The sequence below is a fragment of the Panthera onca genome, chromosome F2 (assembly GCF_046562875.1).
Source record: "Panthera onca isolate mPanOnc1 chromosome F2, mPanOnc1 haplotype 2, whole genome shotgun sequence".
In the NCBI taxonomy this organism is placed as follows: domain Eukaryota; kingdom Metazoa; phylum Chordata; class Mammalia; order Carnivora; family Felidae; genus Panthera; species Panthera onca.
Window position 1 is genome coordinate 5078818 of NC_138356.1, and position 23520 is coordinate 5102337.

The window sequence follows — 23520 nt, forward strand, 5'->3', positions numbered from 1 at the left end:
AAAAATCCTGAAGCAGGGGTGCCCGGGTACCTCAGTTGGTCAAGTGTCCAACTTTGGCCCAGGTCACGATCTCGCGGTCCGTGAGTTCGAGCCCCGCGTCGGGCCCTGTGCTGACAGCTCGGAGCCTGGAGCCTGCTTCGGATTCTCTGTGTGTCTCTTTCTGCCCCTCCCCGACCCGTGCTCTGTCTTTCTCTCAAAAATAAATAAAACATTTTTTAAAAAATTCCGAATCAGTGTTTGGTCTACATCCTAGAGGCCCATGCATCCTTGCCGTGGCTCAGTGCAGCCACATGATACACAATCCAGTCCACGCATCCACTCACCCCATTCCAGGCCTTCGCTCCAGGGGTCTTCCTCATCAGTGGGAAATTAAGACAGGAAAATGCCTGGGTTGATGAGCTGGGTTATGAGTATATAGGGAGGTAGAAGGACTTCAGCTGAAGATCCTCTGTCCTTCATCCCTTGGGGTCCTCCTACCTACAGAATTGTGTCTTCTTTGCACTTTTGTCTTCCACGCTGCTAACTCTCTGTTATTTGCTAAGGTAAAGATTAGCTTTGGGTGATTCTCATCTTTCTGCCTTCCCTTGTGAGTTTTCTTTTCAGCCTAGAAAAAGCATTGAAGTTCAGCTCTCAAGAGTTGTCCACAGTTTTCTGCGGACATTTATTTGCCCACTAAGACTTCTCTCCAAGCTGGGCAATGATAACACAGTTTTTCAGGTTTTCATTCACTAGCTCTCCTTGCTCAAACACAAGACTGAGATGGACTCTTGTTCCCTTCCCTGCTTTCTAGTTTCAAAGTTTAAAAGTCATGGCATGATTTCTTCTGTTTTTTTCTTTAACTTACATTTTTGTGATTTTCATACCTCATTCTATTAACTTAGTATGAGCACCCCAGTGATATTTTAAGGATCAATTTTTAATATTTTCTTCCTGAAAATGTTACCAACTGGTTTTTTGCTACTCTGCTTCCTCAGCTATAAAATACGGATATAATAGCATCTACATAATGGAAATGTGAGGGTCTGATGGGATAAGTCTCGTAAGGCATTGCATTTGGTCTTAGGCTAACAGTAAAACCGCACCCCACACAAAGGACCAAACACAGGAGATACTGCATCTCTCTAGACTAACAGTAAACCCCTCAGTAAGGGAGCTCAAAAAAAAAAAAAAAAAAAAAAAAAGTATAACCATTTGGCAACCATCATAATAATAACTGATATGGGCAAGAATCATCAATACATGAAAACTAGTGAGATAAAAATCAGGTAAGAAACAGAATCATAGTCTTAAACTATCTCCCCATGACCTATTAATTTATTAAAAAGGGAAAAATAGTAACTTTGCTGTGAGGAACTTGAACAGATACCACCTTAGCCAATTGAACAAACCAGTAATGAAACCCACCAATGCTCATGCCTCCTGACATAATGCACTGAGAAGAACACAGTCTCTCCTCCATGGTGTTCCTCCAAATGTGAGTAATTTGAATCAAATCATGAGGAAACATCAGACAAACCCAAACTGAGGTACGTTGTATAATAACTCGCCTCTACCCCTCAAACATGTCAGGGCTGTGACCAATAAAAACTGAGGAAATGTTCCTGATCAAAAGACTAAAACACATGACAATTAAATATAATAAATAATCCTGCATTGAATTCTGGATAACTTTTTTTTTTTTTTTTTGCCATAAGGGACATTTCTGGGATAACTGTCGAATTTGAAACAAGTGTACAGATTCTATCACTGCTGATGTCATGATCTCGATATCGCATTGTACAAAGTTAAGATAATGGGCATGTGTTTAAGAATACACAACGGCATTTAGTGGGAAAGGAGGCATCACGTCTAGATCTTATCACAACATCTTGTCACAAATGTTTCATGAAAAAATGATATATCATACATACGTATATATGTTTGTGTGTGTATATCCACCAAACACAGAGAGAGAGTGCAAACTCGGTGAAATGTTAACAATTGGAAAATCTTGGTGAAGGGCATTCTGGAATTCTTCACACTTACAACTTTGGTACTTACAACTTTTTCTGAGTGAGTCTGACATCAATTCAAAATAAAAAAGCTTTGGAGCGTCGGTACTAAAGCACAACCTCCTCAGAGACAAGTCTGTTTCTGAAGCAGCAGTGAGGAAAGCTATGGTGTGGGATTTGAATCCCAACTCCAGCACTGACGAGTTTTATGATTTTGAAAAGTTTCCCTTACTTCTCCAAAAGGCTCAGTCGGTTTCATCACTTGTACAATGGACATAACCAGCACCACCTCTAAGGGCTCTCGAGAGAATTAAATGAAATCACACATTCAGATGGGACCAATGCCTGACATATTAAAGGTTCGGACTCCTGTCGAGAGAATGAATGGCTGTTCGCTGCAGAGATGAAAGGAGTTGAGGCGTCTGCAAGCCTGTGGAGCAAATATTCCGATCATTCCTCCTCTGGTTTCATGACATCCTAACATTTAAGAGATGAACGGCAGGTGATGTGAGGGACGCGGAAGGAGGCGGAAAGGAAGACGAAACAAGGTATGATCCCTAAAGCTCTCCATTCTCTTTCCACGAACCCACCTCAGTGGGAGACACTAGGCAGCGTGTGGCACAAGGTGGCCAGCCAAGCCCATCTTCCCCTCGTGGTCCATCTTAGCATTTCGAGAACTTGGACTCATCCTTTGATATTTCTACCGCCTTTCTCTATTTTCTATTGACATATGCAACCAACGTACGTCTAATTTGTTTTTAACTTATGGCCAAGTTAGCTAACATACAGTGTAGTCTTGGCCTCAAGAGTAGAGTCCTGTGATTCATCACTTACACGCAACACCAGGGCTCCTCCCAATAAGCGCCCTCCTCAATGCCCACCACCCATTTTCCCCGACCCCCCAGCCCCTCACCCCCATCAACCCTCAGTTTGTTCTCTGTATTAAAGTCTCCTATGGTTTGCCTCCCTCTCTGCTTAGGTTTACTTTGTAACCAAAGTTAAAAAACACAACAAAGCTCAAAAAATCCTGCGTATACGTTTAAATGCTCAGACTCTTTTCTGTAAGAGACAAAGTATAAACATATACATACTAAAAACAAACCGCTTCTTCAGGATCTTCGAAATACTCAAAACGGCATGTAACCCATAACTTTTCCTTACCTGTTCCAGACCCAGTTACTATTTTACCGGTTGATATGTTATCACTTCAGAGCCATAACATTGTTTATGCCTTTTGAACAAGCTGATAAAAAGAAACATTTGCTTAAGGTTCCCATCAATGAATGCAGAGCTTAGAGTAGTCTTTAGTTTGTACAAACGTTCTGCTTATTAATTCAGAATATTCATTCAGTTATTGAAATATGACAAAACTGTACAGTGAAAGACCGATTCTCTATTATACATATTAGCTTTGCGCAAAAATCCTTTGGCTCGGGAACAGCTGCCCACTCTAAGGATTAATATACCTCTTTGAATTTTTTCAACAGTGAGTTAGGTATGAAAACTATATCATCAATGCTCCTCGATGTACAGATAGATTATAAATTATCAAAAGAAGTTCCTTCAGATTAAGAGCGCTCCAACCAAATTTCAGCTTCAGAAATTCTAAAACTACCTATGTGCAGCCCGGTCCCTGCCAACATCCACAGCATCCGTTTTAATTAAAAGCCAGTGATATGACTCATGCCACCTGTTCCATTGATCCTGCTATATTCCTATGTTGGTCGGAGTTCTCTTTTCCGGATTTAAACTTTTATGAAAACAAATAGCAAATATTTATTCAAATTGATTACTATTATTTCACACCCTGAAAACTGCATTTCCTACTACAAAATTACATTTAGCTACATTAATTTTAACAACCCAAGGATTATTCGAAATGATAATCACAATGGTAATTGTAGCTGGTAGACAGGCTGGTAGTCTATGCGTGTGTGTGTATATATATATATATTGTCACACACATATACACACACGTATACACACACATACATATAGTTTCATATATGTAATCTTTACTAAAATTACCTACAGACCCCAAAATAAATTTTTAAAAATCTGCTTATTTAGGGGCACCTGGGTGGCTCAGTCTGTTGAGCATCTGACTCAGGTCACGATCTCACGGTTCATGAGTTCAAGCCCCACCTCGGGCTCTGCTATGACAGTGCACAGCCGGCTTAGGATTCTCTGCCTGTCTCTCTCTGCCCCTCCTCTGCTTGGTCTCTCTCCCGTTCTCTCTCCCCCCTCCCCAAATAAACACTAAAAATTTTTTAAATCAATAAAAAATAAAAATCTGGTTACTTAGACACATTTCAGCGGGACATTCATGTCTCAGTGAGTGTATCAAACAGAACGAAATATAACAATACAGGAAGAAAGGAATGGTGGGGACCGGAAGAGGGAGTGGCTCTGCTTTCATGCCCAGTCGAGATGACAGACGATTCATTGTTGAGGCTCTCTAGACTTGGAGTTCACGGCGGAGCCCACAGGGGACCTCGGCAGAAGCTCAGTACTTGGAGAGCAATCTGCTCTGATTTACATAGTTCCACGAGACTGTATATTATATTGCCTCATTTGTCAATCGATCCAGTCACTAGTCAGCCAATCAGTTGTGAAAACAAGAGCCAAGGTAAAGAAAAAAAAATGACATTCTAACTGATCAGTCTGCCTGGATGAGGTGAAATATTCTATTTTAAACAAATCACAGAATGTAATCAACGCTCAACAGAGGAACCTTTCACAGACCACAGGATCAGGGATTCCAGCTTCTCCCTCCCTCTCTGCTCTCTGGAACAATTTGGGTGGTAATTATAAAACCCTCCCTCGAAGCATGGTGGAATGAGCCTCTACCCATGGCTTCAAGATGGGTTGAAAGTGAAGCTAGATATGGGTGCCTGGGTGGCTCAGTCGGTTAAGCATCCACCTTAGGCCCAGGTCATGATGTCACAGTTTGTGAGTTCAAGCCCTGTACCAGGCTCTCTGCTGTCAGCTCAGAGCTTGATTCAGATCCTCTGTCCCCCTCTCTCTCTGGCCCACCCCTGCTCATGCTCGCTTTTTCTCTCAAAAATTAAAAAAAAAAATTTAAAAAAACAAACAGTGAAAGTAGATCTAAGACAGAGAGTAAGGTCAGTGTGCATGAGTCAGCTGGGATCCCAAGGCCCCATTGAGAGATTCAGAGGTGACAGCTCCCTAGTGGACCAGCACTCTGTACCTGAAGAAGTTGTTGGGGGGACTTAAGGTAAGAGTTTGGGGCTCTATCCTCACAGGTCTGCCCAGGAACTGTGAGGAGGAGTGAAGCGAACCCAGAACACAGGGGGCTGATCATGATTGCGATCTTCCGCCCAAAATTAATACGAAAGCTTGACAAAGCCTGCCAACTCTTAACACCCAAGTGGATTTTTCTGTGAAATCCATCCATCTCTTCACCGAACCATTCACATGAGCCTATTACATGGAGTCTTTGGTGTCCCTCCTTTTCCTACACACATTACTCACACCAGGAAATGAAGTGAGTGGAGAGTTCAAGGGCACTTTTGACTAGAACCAGATGAATCGTTGCAGTTGCCGGGGAAACCTTTGAAGACAACAATACTTGATATGTCAAATATCTGAAGTCAGTTTGAGCCAAAGTCATTTAGAAGGTAAATCCAAGAAAGCTAATGGCATAAGAGGGACACTTGGCTTGTAAAAGTAGCCCCAGTGTGTTATGTGTTCATGAACTTTTGAAAAGAGGAAGTATTTTATACCTTAATTAGCCTATAAGAATGATAATCTTAAATGCTAGCTTTCAAATGACAGGATTCAGTATAAAGACATTTAGAGTCCCTAACCATCTATGCATAAACCATTAAACTAGGGTTTTTATAACACCCTTGTAACAAAATAGAACATGCTTTCCTAAAGCTATTCGTCTAACTTCTTTACAACTCTCTTCCAGTCTAATATGTCTTTTTTTCCCAGACTTCCAGTGTAAAACATATGTCAAATATTGAGTAGCACATGTGGGTTTTTTTTTTTTTTTTTTTTTTTACAAAATGTCAAATGTTTGCTGTAATAATTTTAAGGAGAAAAAGAAATTAACAAGCAGGACAATGTGCTACTGGGTTGTTTTGCTTGTTTGTTTTCATAAAGACCACGGACATGACATGTTTGGCGTTTATACAATGTGCTATCGTTTTTGCATCAAGGAAATGTAGATTGAATGGGAATCTTTCTAAGTTGCATTTTGCTTCAGACACTGAGTTTGGTAAAGGTCATTGCCTGAATCTGAATTTATGATTTTTCCAATGTTGTTCAAGAGAATAATCACACTGAAAAGCTTTATAACGAAAATTTGTGCACATTGCTGGTATTTGCGTTCCCACACTGTGTTTTGTGATAAAATAAGTGAAAAGGAAAATCAAAGTGCAAATACCTCCAAGGTCCACAAGGAAATCACTGTGTCCTCACACTTCAACACTTTCATGGTGAGAAACTTAGGTAGGGGTTAACATATTTGAGGCTTTTAAAAAGTAATTTTAGAGATCTATGATTTTGGTGGGGGGGGGGGCGTTATCCAAAAAGTACTACTTTTATACAGATAATTTCCTTCTAGATTTTTAGACTGTCGAACAGCCGGCGTTCATTGCTCTGTGCTGCCCTCTGCTGGTGATTGCCTGTAAATGGCTTCGGGAGACAATCCAGTACTTGCTGGGGTTTTCACCAGCCCACATTGCTACCCGATATCATAGCTACATTGCTCAACAAGCTGTTTCTTACATGATGATGAACACAGCTGTATTTTAATTTAAAAATGTTTAAATATATAATTAAGGAAAAGCTTTTTTAAAGTTTAGAATCTGAATTTAATTTTTATTTCATGCTGGAGACAAAGCTTTTCCCAGAGAGTAATAACTTATACAAACACAAGGTAATGACACTATTTCATCTAAAAAGTTTGGTTGTAAAATCAGTAAGGAAAACAATATGTTACCTTGAACTTACTTAGCCTGGGATGACTTTATAAGGAATGCTATAATTTTTAAATCAGTTGCACAAACGTGGCTTACGTGGCTTATAGGAGAATCGCTTTTTTTGCACTGCTCACTCAAAGTTGATCTAAAGGAACCGTTCCAGTTAATTTGACAACAATGTATCTGAAATAGTGCGAAAGATCAAGGCCCCAAGTTGTATGCAACAAGTGCGTCCCACCAATTGTTAGAAAACCAGAAGCCCTCCCTCCATTGCAATGCTCACTCTAACACAACTTCTATTCCGTTATAACTGTTTCATTTTACACACAATCACGAACGTGAAACTGACAGAGTCCTGGGAACTAACAGCTTGATTTCCGAGCTGCTGGAAAGACAGTCTTATTGTAGCGCTAACGTTATGCGTATATAACCTACCAACGAATAAATGAGCTCTGCTTTGCTCTAAAAACTCATCCAGAATCCCAAATACTACATAGTGACCAACCCAATTCATACCATTGAACTTCATTCCAAGTACTCATTCGAAAGTTCTAAATGATATGCACTTTTTAGTGACCTAAAGTAGCTGGGGACTTTAAAAAAAAAAAAAACAACTGATATTGCTCAAGGGAAAAGCCATAAAGTTTGAGTCGTCAGTGCCTGTATTCCAGAAAAGAGACACACGGCATGCATATGTCGCAGGTCTCCTATAGCGACAAACAAACAGCTCCAGCATTGAACATGTCTTCGTATTTGATGCTTATTATATGTAAGCAACAGATGTACTTCTCATCTGAGCACCATAAAAGTGATTTTTTTAAGAATCCTAAATAGAAAATGAGTCAGTCCCAGTGCAAATATAAACCTAAAAGAAATTCCATACTGTACAAGTAACATTTGCTCTATTGAACACATTGAGGTTTCAACAGAAGTGCCTCCCAAACGCAATAATCTGTCTTCCCCCCACACCCCCCCCCCACTCGTTCTCCATGGCTCTTCAGCTGGCATTAGAAACAACCCCTGGTGACCACCCATTGTCACAGTGGACCCAGGGCTACCAGATCCATGCCTGAAAGGGGGAGGGGCAAAAAGGTGGGCCCTCCTCATCCCCCCCACCCCCACATCCATCCTGCATCAGTGGTACTCATTTTTCTCCCAAAGCTCAACCCAATGTGACGTAATGAAATAACTCGAATCTACTTTGTACAATCTTTTTTTTTTTTTTCCTTACCTTAACCTGGCGAGTCTACAGATGTGTAGGAAGTTATCTTTTCCGGGATATATTCCAAAATGCTCTTATGCTATTTCTCTTAGGATTTCTCCACACTGCCCCATTCACAAACGTTATTGCTTTCTAAAGGAGAAAAAGAGAATGCGCGCATGAAAATGATCGTACGAAAAGCATTGATTTCTAATCAAATCTAAACAAATGCCAAACCAACGTGGCTAGCACCTTCCAAAGCTCTAGGAGGCATGGGTTTTTATGCAGCATGTAGAAATCTGCTCTCTTCATGTGGCTTGGTTAGAAGCTACGTTCTCCAGGATGTAAAATATTCACAGTTATCTCGGCAATTTTTTTCTCCTTACCTCTAGTATGCCAGGGAGGTCACATTCTGTTAAAAACATCCTGCCCTTCTCCCCACAAAAAGGTTCCATAGAATCAGAATGCAGAAACGCAGCAACTTGCTAACTTTGCTCTGTGTTATTTACCAACCGCACAAAGAAAATGCTGTCTATTCAGAACTCATTTCAAAACTCTTTTCACTGAGAGTGAGCGAACAAGCGGGCTCATGTCCCGAGCTACAGTCACATCCCCAGCGGCCAGCGCTGGCCGCGGGGCCAGCGCCGCGTGGCACGGCCCCCCCACTTCCTACAAGGGTCTGTTGTGCACCGTGGGCGCGGGCCACACAGGGGGGTCGGAGGAAAGAAAGTTGCGGCAGGGGGGGGGTGTGCTTTCTCACCCCAAGTTACTTTGCTTGTTTGCCCCAAATTTCTGTCAGGGGGCTGCCCTTTCTCCCCAGGCCCCCTGACCCTGACACCGAGGTTGCCAATCTAGACTCTGAGCCGACAGCCGGGGTTTGAGGCCTGACCTCATTACTGAGTTGCTCTGGCAACTCCTGTAGGCGAGTTGTCTAAGCCGCTTGTGATTCACTTTCTTTTTGTTTTCTGATCACGGTGATCCCACCTATCTCACTAGGTATGAGGCGTAAGAGGAATCATTCGGGCAGAGTGGAAGCGGCAGGTGCGGGATTTTCCTACAGACATCGTTCTCAGTCCAACCGAGGCTCCAGTGCTCAGACCGCAAGGTGAAACCTCCCCGCAGGCCCACGGCCAGGCAGACCTCGTCCGCGCTATACCGGAGTCCTCATCGCCATTTGGGGGCCTACGGGGGGGGGATGTTGCCCTCCGACGCCAAGTCCAGGTGGAGAGGGGGGTTCAGGGCAAGTCCCTGCAGCTGGGGGACAGGAGCTGGCTGGACCCCAGAAGGCTCCAGCTAACTGCGCATGGGGCGGGGGTTCCGTCCCACAGTCTGTCTGGGAAGTCAGAGATGTTGCCACACAGACAGTGTTGGGGGCGGACCTGGAGCACACAGGTGACTGTGGCAAGGGACGGGGAGGGGGCTGCTGGGGGTGGCAGTGAGTGAGAGTTCTCTGGCCCTTCGAAGGAGGAGGAGACCCGGTCAGGGAGAGGCTGGAGGGGGACAACGGGATAGCCAGGGCTGGGGAAGGGGTGTTGAGGGACCACTGAAAGGACGTGGGGTGCATTGCCCCTCTGTCCCACAGCAGGGATCAAGGGAGCTCCGAGAATAAGAAGGCTTGCTGCTGACAACTTCCGAAGACTCAATGTTCTAGAAAGAAAGTCCACCCAAAAAGGGTTTGCCAGAGCAAAAAAACAGGACGCCAGGCAGCCAGCCAGGTAGAAAGGGGCTCAGGCTCTTACCCTTCCTTCCTGCACACCCTCTGCCCACCCCCACCCCCACCCCCACCCCCACCAGTGAAGTGGGGGCGGGACTCTGCAGCCCGGCTGCAGGCAGGATGAGGTGTAACTAGGCCAAGGTCAACGTCTGCCTATTGCTCAGACCAGACATTCTAAGTGCTGAAGTCAGCCTGCTTCTGTGACTTAAACGGAGCAGGGGATCTTTTGCATCATCAGAAAATGAGCCAGGGTGGCGTTGGGGAACGGGGGTACCACCGGAGTCAAGGACACTGGCCCCAGCGAAGACAGTTTGTGAGAACAATGCGGGGATATGTAGCTTGTATTTTGGTTCTGTCAAGAATAGTGCTTTTTCAACATTATCAATTACTTAAGTGGCACACGATGAACTCCTTTGCTAGACTAGAAGCTCCAGAAGACAGGGACCTTGTATCTTATGTTCCTTGATGCTTCCCCTGAGTCTATTGTAGAACCTGGCCCATGGCCGCCGACTAGCCATCCTATCAGTTTTGAGCTGGTTGTCTTATTTTAAGCCATTCCCGTCCATCATGTTCTTCCTAGAAAAATCTAGACGAGTATATTTTCTCACAACGGTCTTGATCACCTCTAAGACTACTAAATTATTTTGTGCGTTTTGCACTTTCAACACATGCCACTTCTCCTTCGCCCCGTCTCTTCCAGGGAACCTTATATATCTTTAACACATATAAAAGACGCAAGCTGAGGTTTCTGTGAGTCTTAGTTTTTAGCAATTACAAGAAGCCCGATCAAAGAACACCTTAACAACATGCCCGCGAAGCTCAAGGCACATCAGAAAACCCACCAGCTTTTTCTCTTGTGAGCTTCTCTTTGGAAATCGACATCAATTCCTTCTTCCAGAAAACAAAACAAAGAAAATGACGACACCAACCCTGTGTGTGACCTTCCTGTTCCTTCCACCCTCACCCCCACTCCACATGTCAATGAATCGTTAGGACGCGCCTTGCTAGCTACTTCTCTTTTCCGGGTGGCAGCGAAGTTCAAGTATTTTGAATGGCACAGAAGCAATTCCTCTTTGGCCAAAAGAGGAACTCAGGGGAAGAAAAAAAAAAAAATCAAAGGCAAGCTTACTTGTGAGCTTTCCCAAATTGAGCAAGTTTGGGTACAGCATATGTAGTCTCGGTTTTGGAAACCACAATATGCCATTCATCCCTAACTAGATGACGGGACAGAAATGTTGTTGCTGAACCAACCAAGGGAAATATGCTTGCTGCTTACCCAAAACAAACTTGCAAAATCCAACTTCTATTGCTTCAAATTTTCAGATGGGAAGATTTTCCCGGATATCAATTTGACCTCTTTTTTTTTTTTTTTCTTTTCAATGAAAGTGAAGAAGGTATTCTCGGGGCACATTTGGAAACATGGGGTTCTTACCTTATGAAATACGGATCCTGAACAGCAACAGTTGTTGCTTAAGAAAATTCAGGAACAGCTAAGGCAAAATCCCTTCCTCAAGATGAGAATGGGGGTGTATCTTGGAGATGGAGTGAGTGGTGTCAAAGCTATTGGCATGAAAACACACATCATTGGGGCCAATGAGACACTAATAATTCATTTCCTTTGGTACTGAAAGCCTTTCGTCCAGTTCATTAAGGAATCCTCCTGGCACACTTTACTTTCCTGGGTCGTAATGGAGAGTTTTTTCATTCAGGAGGTACCTTTGAGGCCCAGGATCAGATAAGCTTGACAGAGAAAGCTGAGGGACTTCCATTTGCATTCCCCACCCAAGGATGGGGCCTTTGGAAGAAACACGGATGGGGGCCTTCTTCTTGAAGACGACCCCCCCCCCCCCCCAGGCTGCGCGCTCTTAACCCTTCCCTGTCTCTCGCCTCGCCGAGAAAAAGTCCAAAATAAGAAGACCTATGTGCCAGTCCAAATACAAATCCCAATCACGTGTCTGTCCACTCTCTCTCCACTTCCCAAGCACATCAATGAAGCATTCTGTCTGCAAGCACGTACTGTTTGGGGCTGGTGTGCTTTGGGGAAGTTGAACTTGCAATAATCCATCCATAGACAATAAAGACTTGCTCATCCGTCAATGAAAAGCTATTACTCGGAGCAGAACAGGAGCATTCCAGCAAGATGGCAGAGTATAGACATCGATCCACAAAATGTGCTGTGAGAATTTGAATTCCTGGCTGCTTCAAAGTGTTTATTAATGAATAAAACTGCCATTTTACTAAGTACTCATTTTTTTTTTTTAACTAGCCTTAAAACAGTCATATAGTTGTGTGCTATTCAGAAATAACTTCTGCTTAGAGTTTGGGGGTTGTTCCTTTTCTTCTCTTCTTTTCTGGAATACCAGGTTTATTTGAATCAGAGACTTGGACAATAAAGGTTGGCCCAACGTTTGTCTTCAAATTGGGGCACCTGGACGAGCACTGTGACAAGGTGATGACCTAATCATTATTGGCAAGGACATCGTTTTGTCAAAAGGACTGCACCCTAGCAAAATAGGTAATGATTACTTATGCTCGGATTCCATAGCTTTAATTATCAGCTTTCTGAAGATGCCTTTTGGAGTCTGCAGGCAGCACTGGCAAAGATGAAAGGAAACAGAAAACGTTTTCCTGGCAACTTGCGAAGTACAACTAGCACCCCGATATCCACGGTGCGGCAAAATGCGCAGCCCGGGGTCGGTCAAGCGGGATCACAGCTTTGGGAACGGGTGCGGGAAGCCAGCGAGGCCACGGTGGCCACGTGCGTCCCACACTATGTACGAACCCGGGACGGAGGAGCCCACGTGTTCCCGATGCTTTCTCCTTGAACCGTGTGCCAATTTTTTTTTTTTTTTTTTTTTTATTATTCTTTGAGAAACCAGTGGGTGGGCACAGATGGGAAGTGGGAAGCTGCAAAATGGAAGAAGACGGATCGGGGCGGACCGCGGAGCCGGCCCCCCTCCAGGCGCGGCCTCACGACGCAGATGGCCTGCGCTCTGCCCGGCACGGCCGCCTCCGCCGCGCCCCCTGGCGGCTGCCAGCGCCGGGGCCTGAGGCCCGGCCACCCCCCACCCCCACCCCCCACCCCCGGGGCCTACTTGTGACCAACCCTCCCGCCACCGCTCCACGCACGTAGCCTACGGGGCGCTCCACGCACACAGCAAACGTCTTTTAAAAGCACAACAGGTTAAAAACAGTAACTGGAGCTGCTCTACAGTGTCATGAAAGTCTTGATGTGGCATCCGTTTTATATGCACAATTTGATGCCATTAAAAAAAAAAAAAAGGGGGTGGGGGACGCCTGGGTGGCTCAGTCATTAAACAACCAACTTCGGCCCAGGTCATGATCTCACGGTTTGCGGGTTCAAGCCCTGCGGAGGGCTCTGTGCTGACAGCTCAGAGCCTGGAGCCTGCTTCGGATTCTGTCTCCCTCTCGCTCTGCCCCTCCCCCACTCATGCCCTATCAAAAATGAATAAACGTTAAAAAAATATTAAAAAAAAAAAAAGTCCTCCTCACTTCCTACCTTCATATGAAATCCCAACCCGGCTTGGGGAAGGGGGGGCTCACCTCAGCGCATCCAGAAAACAAAGATGCAGCCGCCCCCTAACGAATTCGCAGCAAGTGCCATGACCGTGGGCAAGTTGGGGCGGCCGGAGTTGGGTGGCTGGGAGGGCGAACACGGGGCGCAGGCGAGGCCTTCTGACCCCACGACTCCCCAGGCTTTCCAGCTGCATGCTTCCAACGCCGACAGGGGGCGCCACGCATTGAGGCGCTCGCGCTCTTCGAGGTCGGCGGCGTCAAAGAAACGTTTCTATTGGCCCTTGCCGGTAAGTGTGCTTTTTGCTGATTGGAGGAAGGCACGTTGGGGGGCGGAGCCGGGTTAGGAGGGTCGTGGCGGAACCCAGCCTTGTGGTCTGACCCTGGGAACTTTTCTCGGGCCCCTTTGTGGGATCGCCCCGGTTCGGATGCTCTGCCAAAGTCAGGCTCACGCCCCTCGCCGCAAGGGGGGAAGTAAAGCAAGATCGGGGTGCGGGAGGGGGGTACCCGGACTGAAGACCGAGCCCCAGGGAGACGCTCCCCAGGCTTACTTCCGTCCTGCCCTCGCCCTTGCTCGAGCCAGGCCGATGGGGTGCCGCTGGGCACGTCCCCACGGACCCACGTGAAAACCGTCGGCCGACTCTGGACTCAGGACCGGGACCGCGGAAATAAAAACATCGAGCCCCGGGAGCCGCCTGAGAAGACTTGAAGGCCAGCCCCGCCGTGGCAGTTTTTAAGTGTCCAGGGGGGGCGGATCCTTCCCCCAAGCCTGACCTGTGACCTCTTCCCGCAAACACACGAAAGCCAAGTTGCTGCGCTAAGAGAGGCGCCAGACGGTGCAGGGTCGGAGCCCGACGCTGGAGCCTGATGGCTGGCTTCAAACCCAGCTCCGCAGGTACTATCCACGTGACCTTGAGCAAGGCACGCGCCTGCCTCGTGCCTCGGTTTCCCCACGTGATAAAAACCCCACTCTTCACTTAGGGTTGTCATGGGGACTGGGTTAATTTGTGTGAGGTGTGCAGAATAGGGCCTGTTACAGGATAAATGCTGTCTACACGTTTGTTCGTGTTACTAACACAAAGGTGAAGTGATGTGGACACACCCAGCACACGCATCCTCGCTCTCGTCCTGCAGCCTCCCTAAATCACACCCAAAGGGCCCTTAAGCTCTAGAACTCAGCTTGCAAACTTCTGCTCTATGAATTCAAAAACGAGGCTTATTCAGGATCCTCCTAGAACAGCCCAGAATGAAATATCAATTTCAGGTTTAGCATTAAAAACATAGAAAAGTTGACATAACGGCCCTCCCAGGGCTACTCAAAACTGGTGCTGAGTCAGAGGCAGCCTAGCTATTAATGGCTGGGTTTCCTGGAGCGTTAATCAACCAATCAATCAATAAACCAAGATTTACATAGCATACGCTATGTGCCGGGCAACACGCCGGTCCTGGTAACACACTGGTGAAAAGACAAAGTCCCCCCTCATGGAGCTGGCCTTCTAGCGACCAAGACAGACATAGAATCGTGTGTTGGGGTGACCTTTTGGAAAAGGGGAGTATAAAACTCTATGGAGCAAATAGCGGATGGATTCTACATGGTTCCACACGAACTGGAGAAGGCTGTCCGAGAGAAATGAACGACGTTTAATCTAAGATGACTTAGAATTAGCTAGGTAACGGGGTTCTTTCCTGACCAAGGAATGGCGTGCAAAAAAGGCCCAGTGGAGACAAGGAGCCCAGGGATGAAGGTGACAGTCTAGGGGGGGGAGAATTGGGGGGAAGGGGGTACAGCTGTACAGGTGGCAGTGACAGAAAGGGCACAGCCCCAGCACCGAAGCCTGACAGCCTCCACCTGGGCTACAGCAGCTCTGTGGCCCCCTGATCACTGGGTCCGGGTTGCCTCAGCTCTACATGTATTCCATGTTCTTGTAAATATTCCCTTTAAGGTTAGAAAAAATAGCCTCAGGGCACCTGTGTGGCTCAGTAGATGGAGCGTCCAACTCGGTTTCGGCTCAGGTCGCGATCCCAGGGTTGTGGGATCAAGCCCTGCATGGGGCTCCTTGCTGAGTGGGAAGACTGCTTGGAATTCTCCCCCTTCCTCCCTCCCTCTCTCTCTTTCTCCCTCTGCCCCTCTCTCCCACTTGCACACACACTCTTTGTCTCTAAAAAAAAGCTTCCTGAAATATTTCCAGGGAGGATTAAAAAGCATGTGATTCATGAGTAACAAAGGGTCACAGATTTTAACCTGTGTATAAGTGCTGAGAAACCTGAGATGTCTTCCACCTGCCCTATCATGGCACTCTGCTTTAGAAAAGTGAATTTCTGCATTTTATTTCCAAAGAAGAGCCCCCGGTCAGTCTAGTACACCAGTTTCATTTAACAAAAAAAAAAAATCATTAAAATTTTCCAAAATTGCGGAGATCTTTTTTCTTTTTTCTTTTGTAACATCTCTTGTAAATGAAAAATAATTAAGACAAATTCAGTCATTCTGGGTGATGAAATAAGATCTCACTTCCAGATCTTAAAAACATGACAAACATATATAAAGCTAATATTTAATAATTTGAGTTAGATTGAACTAATAAGGTAGCATTGATAGACAAGATTTTATACTTTCGTTTGTCCTTGTTTTACTTATTCGTTGCAAGCTCAAATAATTTACTTTGCCTCGGAAAGTAAATAGATCAGACCTTGGTTAAAAGCTGTGCACCTGCCACGAGTTAATGGGAAGAACTTCACTACCAGCTCAGAGGGACAGTTCTGGGCCCTTTGCCACTGACTAGCCAGGTGACTGGAGTCAGTTGAGTGATATGGATGACTTTGACAGACCCACTCTCAACTAAACTAGAAAATTACACACACACACACACATGCACGCACACACACACACACACACACACACTAAAAACAAGCAAGCCCTAACAATTAGCCTTGATTCAGTACAAAAAGCCTTCACTGGCTACAGGCCATGTGCCCACGACCGTCCTGCCCTCTCACCAACACTGCCCTCTACCTACCCTCACTCTCTACACGGCAGTAGGACTTGCCCACCTTCCCACCTCCATTCCCCACCAAACACTTCAAATCTGTGAAGAAAAATGAATTTAGGGGCGCCTGGGTGGCTTAAGCGTCCAACTCTTGATTGTGGCTCAGGTCATGATCTCACGGTTGGGGAGTTTGAGCCCTGCATTGGGGACCTGCATGATAGTGCAGAGCCTGCTTGGGATTCTCTCTCACTCCCTCTCTCTCTCTCTCTCTCTCTCTCTGCCCCTCCCCCACTTGCTCTCTCTCTCTCTCAAAAATAAATAAAACTTAAAAAAAAAACAAAGAAAAGTGAATTTATGTATTAAGAGCAATCAACTCATTAGCCTTATTCCCTCCTACCCCAGGCAGTTGGTATTTGGCTGATGTCTACTCATGTGCTTTTTCCATCATCATCACTGCAGAGGGAAAGATGGAGGAAGAGGAAATAAGAAGGAGGTCTTCGTGGATCCACGAGTTCTGGAACACACTCTGGATCGACACTGGTGCTCAGCCACAGGACACCTGGGAAAGGCATCACCAATGGCAAGTGCCAATGAATCCTCCTGAATCCTCCTCTGGTAGAAAACATGGCTTCCCACCGCTGAGCCTCTGTGACCCGGGACTACTTTCAATGGAGAAGAATCCATTGGTGATGAACGGAACACAACCACAGTCCTCTTGCCAAAAATGTAGAGGAAGGACTTTAGGAACTAGTGAAATTATTTTACTCATCATAAAAAGGATGAGATGTTTTTTAAAGAACTGTTTTAATGACAGGTTTAACATTTTTATCTGGATCACAAACACACATGCACCTGCACACTTCAATACATTCATAAAAACTGAAGAGCAACACAAAGCCTTGAATAAAGCAGCAGCTGGCATACATTTTTTTCACTATTCTTCTCTCAAAAAACATAGTCTCAATTATTTATAAATAATAATGCATGTTATTCACCTTCCTACCAGAAAATTAAGAGAATTAACTAAAATACACGATTTGTGAAGCCATTCTTGAATAGAAAATAAGACAAGCACCCATATTTATGGAAAATAGAACCTTTAAAAATAGAGCAGGGTACAGACATTTCTCATTTGAAAGAACATGCTAAAATCTCATAATATCAACATAAAATTGTAGCCTTTGAAGAGAAGTTTCACATCTGACTTATCCTTTTAAGCCCATAGAGCCTAGCAACATTGCCTGGTAGATATTGGTTAAATAAATGAATAAATCACCCCCAAAAAAGCCCCACCCACAAACAGTGGAGGCCATTTAAGCACTGGAATCAGGAACTGAAGAAAGCAGAGTTAGGTAAATTTTACAAAATAATTCCAGGGGCGCCTGGGTAGCTCAGTCGGTTAAACATCCGCCTTCAGGTCATGATCTCACAGTTCGTGAGTTCAGGCCCCATGTTGGGCTCTGTGATGACAGCTCAGAGCCTGGAGCCTGCTCCGGATTCTGTGTCTTCCTCTCTCTCTGCCCCTCCCTGACTTGTACTCTCTCTGTCTCTCAAAAATAAATAAATGTAAAAAAATAAATAATTTTTAAAAATTCTAGTAATCCTCCAATGCCGTGGGTATAAAAGCCTCTGAAGTTTCCCTGTGTAAAATGTAGGCTCTTCCTCACATGTCCAACTCCTAGTAGAGTCTGGTTCAGGAAGTTCAGTCCTGAGCCCAGGAATCTGCAATTTAACGAAAGTCCCAAAGGATTCGGAGCATAAGCTGAGGAATGCCACCTGATGGGTGTTCAACGGTCCCTCTGCGGTCTGATAGTCCTGGGACCAGATGGCCTGGGGACGGTTCCCAGGCTGCCACCCCCTGACTTAACACCACAGGGTAAGCCCCTTCACCTCTGTATACTGCAGTTTCAATACCTACGAGCTGGGTGTGATTATAGTACCTGATCATTAAATAGCTAGTTAGTGCAAAGTCCTTACCACAGTGCAGGCATAGGTATTAAGCTATCCTGTAACCACTATGGGGAAGAGCTGCACTTTGTTTACTTATCATGTTTTAGAAACAAAATATTTCAGGGGCTCCTGGCTGGCTCAGTGGGTAGAGCGTCCCACTCTTGATTTCCACTCAGGTCACGATCCCAGGGTGGTGGGGTCGAGCCCCTCGTCGGGCTCTGCACTAGGCAAGGAGCCTGCTTGGGATTCTCTCTCTCTCCTTCTGCCCCTCTTCGCTGCTCCTACTTTCTCTTTCTAAAATATAAATAAATCAATAAATCAATAAATAAATAAATAAATACAAAATTTAAAAACAGAATATTTCATATGGCTGTGCTATGGGCTTAATTGGGCCCTGCCAGTTATAGGTTGAAGTTCTAACTACCCCCACATCTCATAATATGACTGTATTTGGAGATGAGGTCTTTAAAGAAGGAATTAAGTTAAAATGAGTCATTCAGTTGGGCCCTAATCCAATATGACTGATGTCCTTATAAGAAGAGAAAATTTGAACACAGATATGCACAAAGGAGATTCTGCCCCAGCATGCCCTTGGACTCCCAATACGTCAGCTCTCCCTGGGTCTGCAGCCTGCCAGCCTGCCCAGATTCCCGACTTACCAGCCCTCTCAAATCCCCAAAACCAATTCCTTAAAATCAACCAACCAATGTCAATCTCTCTCTCCCTCCTCCCTCTCCTTCCTCTCCTCCTCCCCTCCCCCTCCTTCTCTCTCTCTCCCCATACACACATCCTATTGATTCTGTTTCTCTACAGAACCTCAATACAGCCCACAAAGATCATAAAAATAGCACTTTGTTGTACTAATTCTTTCCAAGAGTCGCTACACTCCAAAAAAGTCTCTAGGGAGTGGAGAGTGGGAGCAGGAGCCAGCCCAGGGCTTCAGGGAGGACGTGGTGAGCATAGGATTGCATCTACCCAACATAAGCCAATTCCTGATTCTGCACAGCATTTTATTTATTTTGTTATTTTATTTTATTTTTATTTTACTTCATTTTTGATTCTGCACAGCATTTTATTTATTTTATTATTTTATTTCATTTTTATTTTACTTCATTGCTGATTCTGCAAAACATTTTATTTATTTTATTATTTTATTTTATTTTATTTTTATTTTACTTCATTTCTGATTCTCACAGCATTTTATTTATTTTATTATTTTATTTTTTTATTTTTATTTTACTCCATTTTTGATTCTGCACAGCATTTTATTTATTATCTTATTTTATTTTTATTTTACTTCATTTTATTTTATTTTATTTTACTTCATTTTTTATTCTGCACAGGATTTGATTGCACAGCACAGTCCTTAGCCCTCTGCCCCCCATTTCCTTGTGTGATCCATTGCCAGACAACCCTCTGAATGTGCTCATCTCCTGTGCTTGAAGAGCAAGCTGTGTTCCCCTGAGCTGGTGCCGCAACAGGCCTGCGAGGGAGCAGGCTGGACACCGTCTTCCCTCTCCTCCACAGAGCCTGGCACCCTGGGCCACCTCCAGCAGGTGCCGGGGAGTTTCCAAAAGGGGATTTGAAGACCTCCAGCCCCATCCCCCCCATGACTCACTCCCACCCACAGACCCACCCCAGCCACAAAAGCCAACGGTCACAGACTTGGAGAATTGTCTCTTGTACTCGAGAAACCGTCTTCTTTCATTTTTAAAGCAGTGGACCCAGTGTATGAGTCACTCATTGGACTTAGAAGCAACCTGAGCCAGCACATCTGCTGTGGGGTTGTTTGGGGAAGTCTTTCCAGCTTTGAGAAGCTTCCCTGGGGGGGGCAGATATCCCTTTGCTTCTCAGCTCGCCCATCCTGAACTCAGGAGCATGTCCCCACCTCCAAGATAAATGCTATGGACAAAACTATTTGAACGCAGAAAGTATACGAAAAGGTTGTAAATGCTCTTTGAGACAGTAATTGTGGTGTCGTAATACACTGAGTACAATAATCGTGGCCTGTTCATCTACACATCTCCAGCACCTAGCTCGTAGGAAGTGAGTACTCTGGACAGGTGTGAGAGGTGGAAGAATAAGGGAAGGAAAGGGACTTGCCTGGTAATTATTACACACCGTACCAGGCCGTGAGCAAGTTGGGGGGGGTTTCCGTCGGTTGGAGTCTGGGGACTTCGGGGCCTCCCTCTTTCCACGCTGCATTACTAGGTGAATTGCCTACAACCTTTTACTTAATAACACAACATCTATTAGGAGATCCGTGCTTTATAAAAACTTTTCTAAGGTGACCATAATCGTATAGAAGGAACATTTACCTCAAATCATAATAAAAATAAACACCTCCAAATCTCTTGCTGTAGCAGTCAAGCAGATCCCAAGTATCAGTGAGTTAGCTTTATTTTTTAGTAATATACTTTTTTCGGGATTGAAGAACATATCTCAGAAGATCTATTACTATATTTTAAAAAGAAGAGTGATGTGTATCACTAGAGGGAGACACAGTTTGCCAAAAAACTGCTATCGGGCAAAAATGAACATTTTCCAGTTTTTAGGAATAAAGCAAGAAATAAACCACTGCATAGAGTTACATATTCATATCCTTTTGCGCATTTAACAAGTTCATACCTAGAATTGCTGAGCCAGGAGCTTAATTTTTCCTTTCTCAATTAATATTGAAATTGTGAGTAAAAAGGCAGATATGGAATTGCTACATTTTAGCAAAATACGAATATCCAGTGTCATGAAGTTGAAGTTGAATTTTTCAGCTATCCTAGGAGTAGTCATCCTACGAGTAAAAAATACTATTCAAAGATTCTATCCATGTGCATAAGCATCTGGCTCTGTGAACAGCTGCTTTTCCAACTAAAACTGAATTAAGCTAAATCTTTCTTCCAGTAAAAGATGTCAAGGCTGTATTCTGTGTTCACATCACAATGTAAAAGGGAAGGTCTGACACTGACATCTTTTTTTTTTTTTTTAATGTTTATTTATTTTTGAAGGAGAGACAGTGTGAGCGGGGGAGGAGCAGAAAGAGAGCGAGAGAGAGAGAGACAGAATCGGAAGCAGGCTCCAGGCTCCGAGCTGTCAGCACAGAGCCTGACGTGGGGCTCGAACTCACAGACTGCGAGATCATGACCTGAGCTGAAGTCGGACGCTCAACCGACTGAGCCACCCAGGCGCCCCCTGACACTGACATCTTGCTGTGGAAGTAAAATGTCAGATTTCCAGTTCTTAATCAAAAGAACAACAAACGGTGTACTTTTTTTTTCTTTCTTTCTGGCGATGTGCGCAAAATGTACGTGCGGGTTTATGTTTAAGTCACAGTTCAGCAAAAATAAAGAAAATGTGCTTATGCTGCCAGCAGCTGGATTTATTTTGTTTTGTCTTTTACATGCACAGAGCTTAATTTGTTTACATTTCCTACCTGGCCCCTGCAGACATTTGGGTTTTTAATGCCTATTATAAAAGTTTATGGTCTGGAGGATTTCAGACTCTGTGAGCAAGTTAACTTGCAAAGGGCAAAAAGTTTTCGTTAAGAAGTGATAACAATCTGGGGCGCCTGGGTGGCTCAGACTTCGGCTCAGGTTGTGAGGTCACAGTTGGCGAGTTCAAGTTCTGCATGGGGCTCATTGCTCTCAGTGCAGAGCCTATTTTGCATCCTCTGTCTCCCTCTCTCTCTGCCCCTCCCTGCTTGCTCTCTCTCTCTCTCTCTCTCTCTGAAAAATAAATAAAACATTAAAAACGAACAAATGAAAAAACACGTGGTAACAATCTGAAGCCCACAATGGACTTGAACAACTGGTCATAATGGTCAACTTAAGAAAAAAATACACCTAATACTCACAAGGATGGCCTCCCTTCCTGCCCGTCCAACTCTGTGACTCAGCTCCTGGCCTTTCGCATCGCATCTTGTGCGTTTTCCCACCCTCCTTAAACCAGTTCTGTCCCCTCTCTCCTCCTCACTGCCTTATCTGTATTTAATGAAATACAATATTTTTATCTTAGTACTTGTTTTATTCACTGAATACCGCATTGTATTCCTTGTTCATTTTTAAATACTATTGATTTAATATGTCTCATATAAAAACTACACTGAGTTCCTTTTAGGGATGTCCCATCAATTGATTTCTGTCCTTTGTAACTCACGATTGGTCCCCTCCATGCCCTCCCCTCCAAACCCCTCTGCTCATGCCTGACATTTAGCTTTTCTGTTACTAGTTGCTGCCCTCACTTTTCCTCCAGGCCACTGTGTTTGCGGAGAAATCCCGGAGAGAAGTCCAAGGGGGAGGCACAATTGTTCCCTGTCACAGCCACTCCCTGGAGGGAATGTCATTGAGTACCTTGGGACCCTACAGGGAAGAACTGATGGGGGAAAGTGCTGCCGCCTACCTGCCAACCCCAGAGAAACGCCACCTGTAGCTGGGGAAGGTGACAATGCAGGCTGCGTGCCCCGCGATGGGGCCACACTGTTGGTGCCCTACGACACAGACACGTCCTGCACCGGGTGCTCCTGGCTTGCAAGCAGCAGCCTGTCTTCACGGGTACGGAGAATACAGGCCCCTACGTCCCTCCCAGCACCGTGCCCAGCTCTCAGGATGGTCAGCACCACCGGCAGATGGCTGGTCTTCCCAAAATCGGTCATGACAAAGTCAGATTTGCCACTGTGCCATTTGTGCAAGAATAATAACAATACCTTTATTGGCATTGGCGGCAGACAAGGGGCAAAGAAATAAAAAGTGCCCGTGGCATGAATCAGCGCATAGGCTGAGCTCTGACTCTTGCCTCCTCGGGCACCTGTTTCACAGCTAGCCACGCGGCCTGCTCCTAGGGCCTCACCCTCCCAGCCGTGACCCCGCGTGGATCCCCCTGCGGGTTGTCTGTTTGCACCTTACAGCTGGGCCTGTGAGACCAGTCTCCATCAGCACTACTCGCTACATGCTGGAAACAGTGTTGCGGAAGGCTTGGCTAAAAAGCAAGTACAATCTATCTAGTATGTGTTTGAAAAATCCTGCAGACAAGAAAACTTGAGCAGAGCACCACAATCAATTCATTTGTAAAAACAAGGGCAGCCTTATATTGAAGCTTACCCTTTCTCCTGAACTCCCTTGAACAACCCGTGGGGTCAGGGGTGCGGACCCCCAACAACCATAGTGCATTGGGAAATCCGCAGAAAACTTAACTACTAATAGCC

General features: G+C 45.1%; 1 long non-coding RNA gene across 1 annotated transcript in view; it reads right to left on the reverse strand.

Moving 5' to 3' along the window:
* The window catches only part of LOC144615100 (uncharacterized), a 50653-nt gene extending 41983 nt beyond the window's left edge, over positions 1–8670 (reverse strand). The window contains exons 1-2 of the long non-coding RNA XR_013553522.1: positions 8531–8670; positions 8175–8297 (exon numbers count right to left, since the gene is read on the reverse strand). This is a non-coding gene — a long non-coding RNA (uncharacterized LOC144615100). The remainder of the gene's footprint in view (positions 1–8174; positions 8298–8530) is intronic.
* Positions 8671–23520: the final 14850 nt, after the last annotated feature.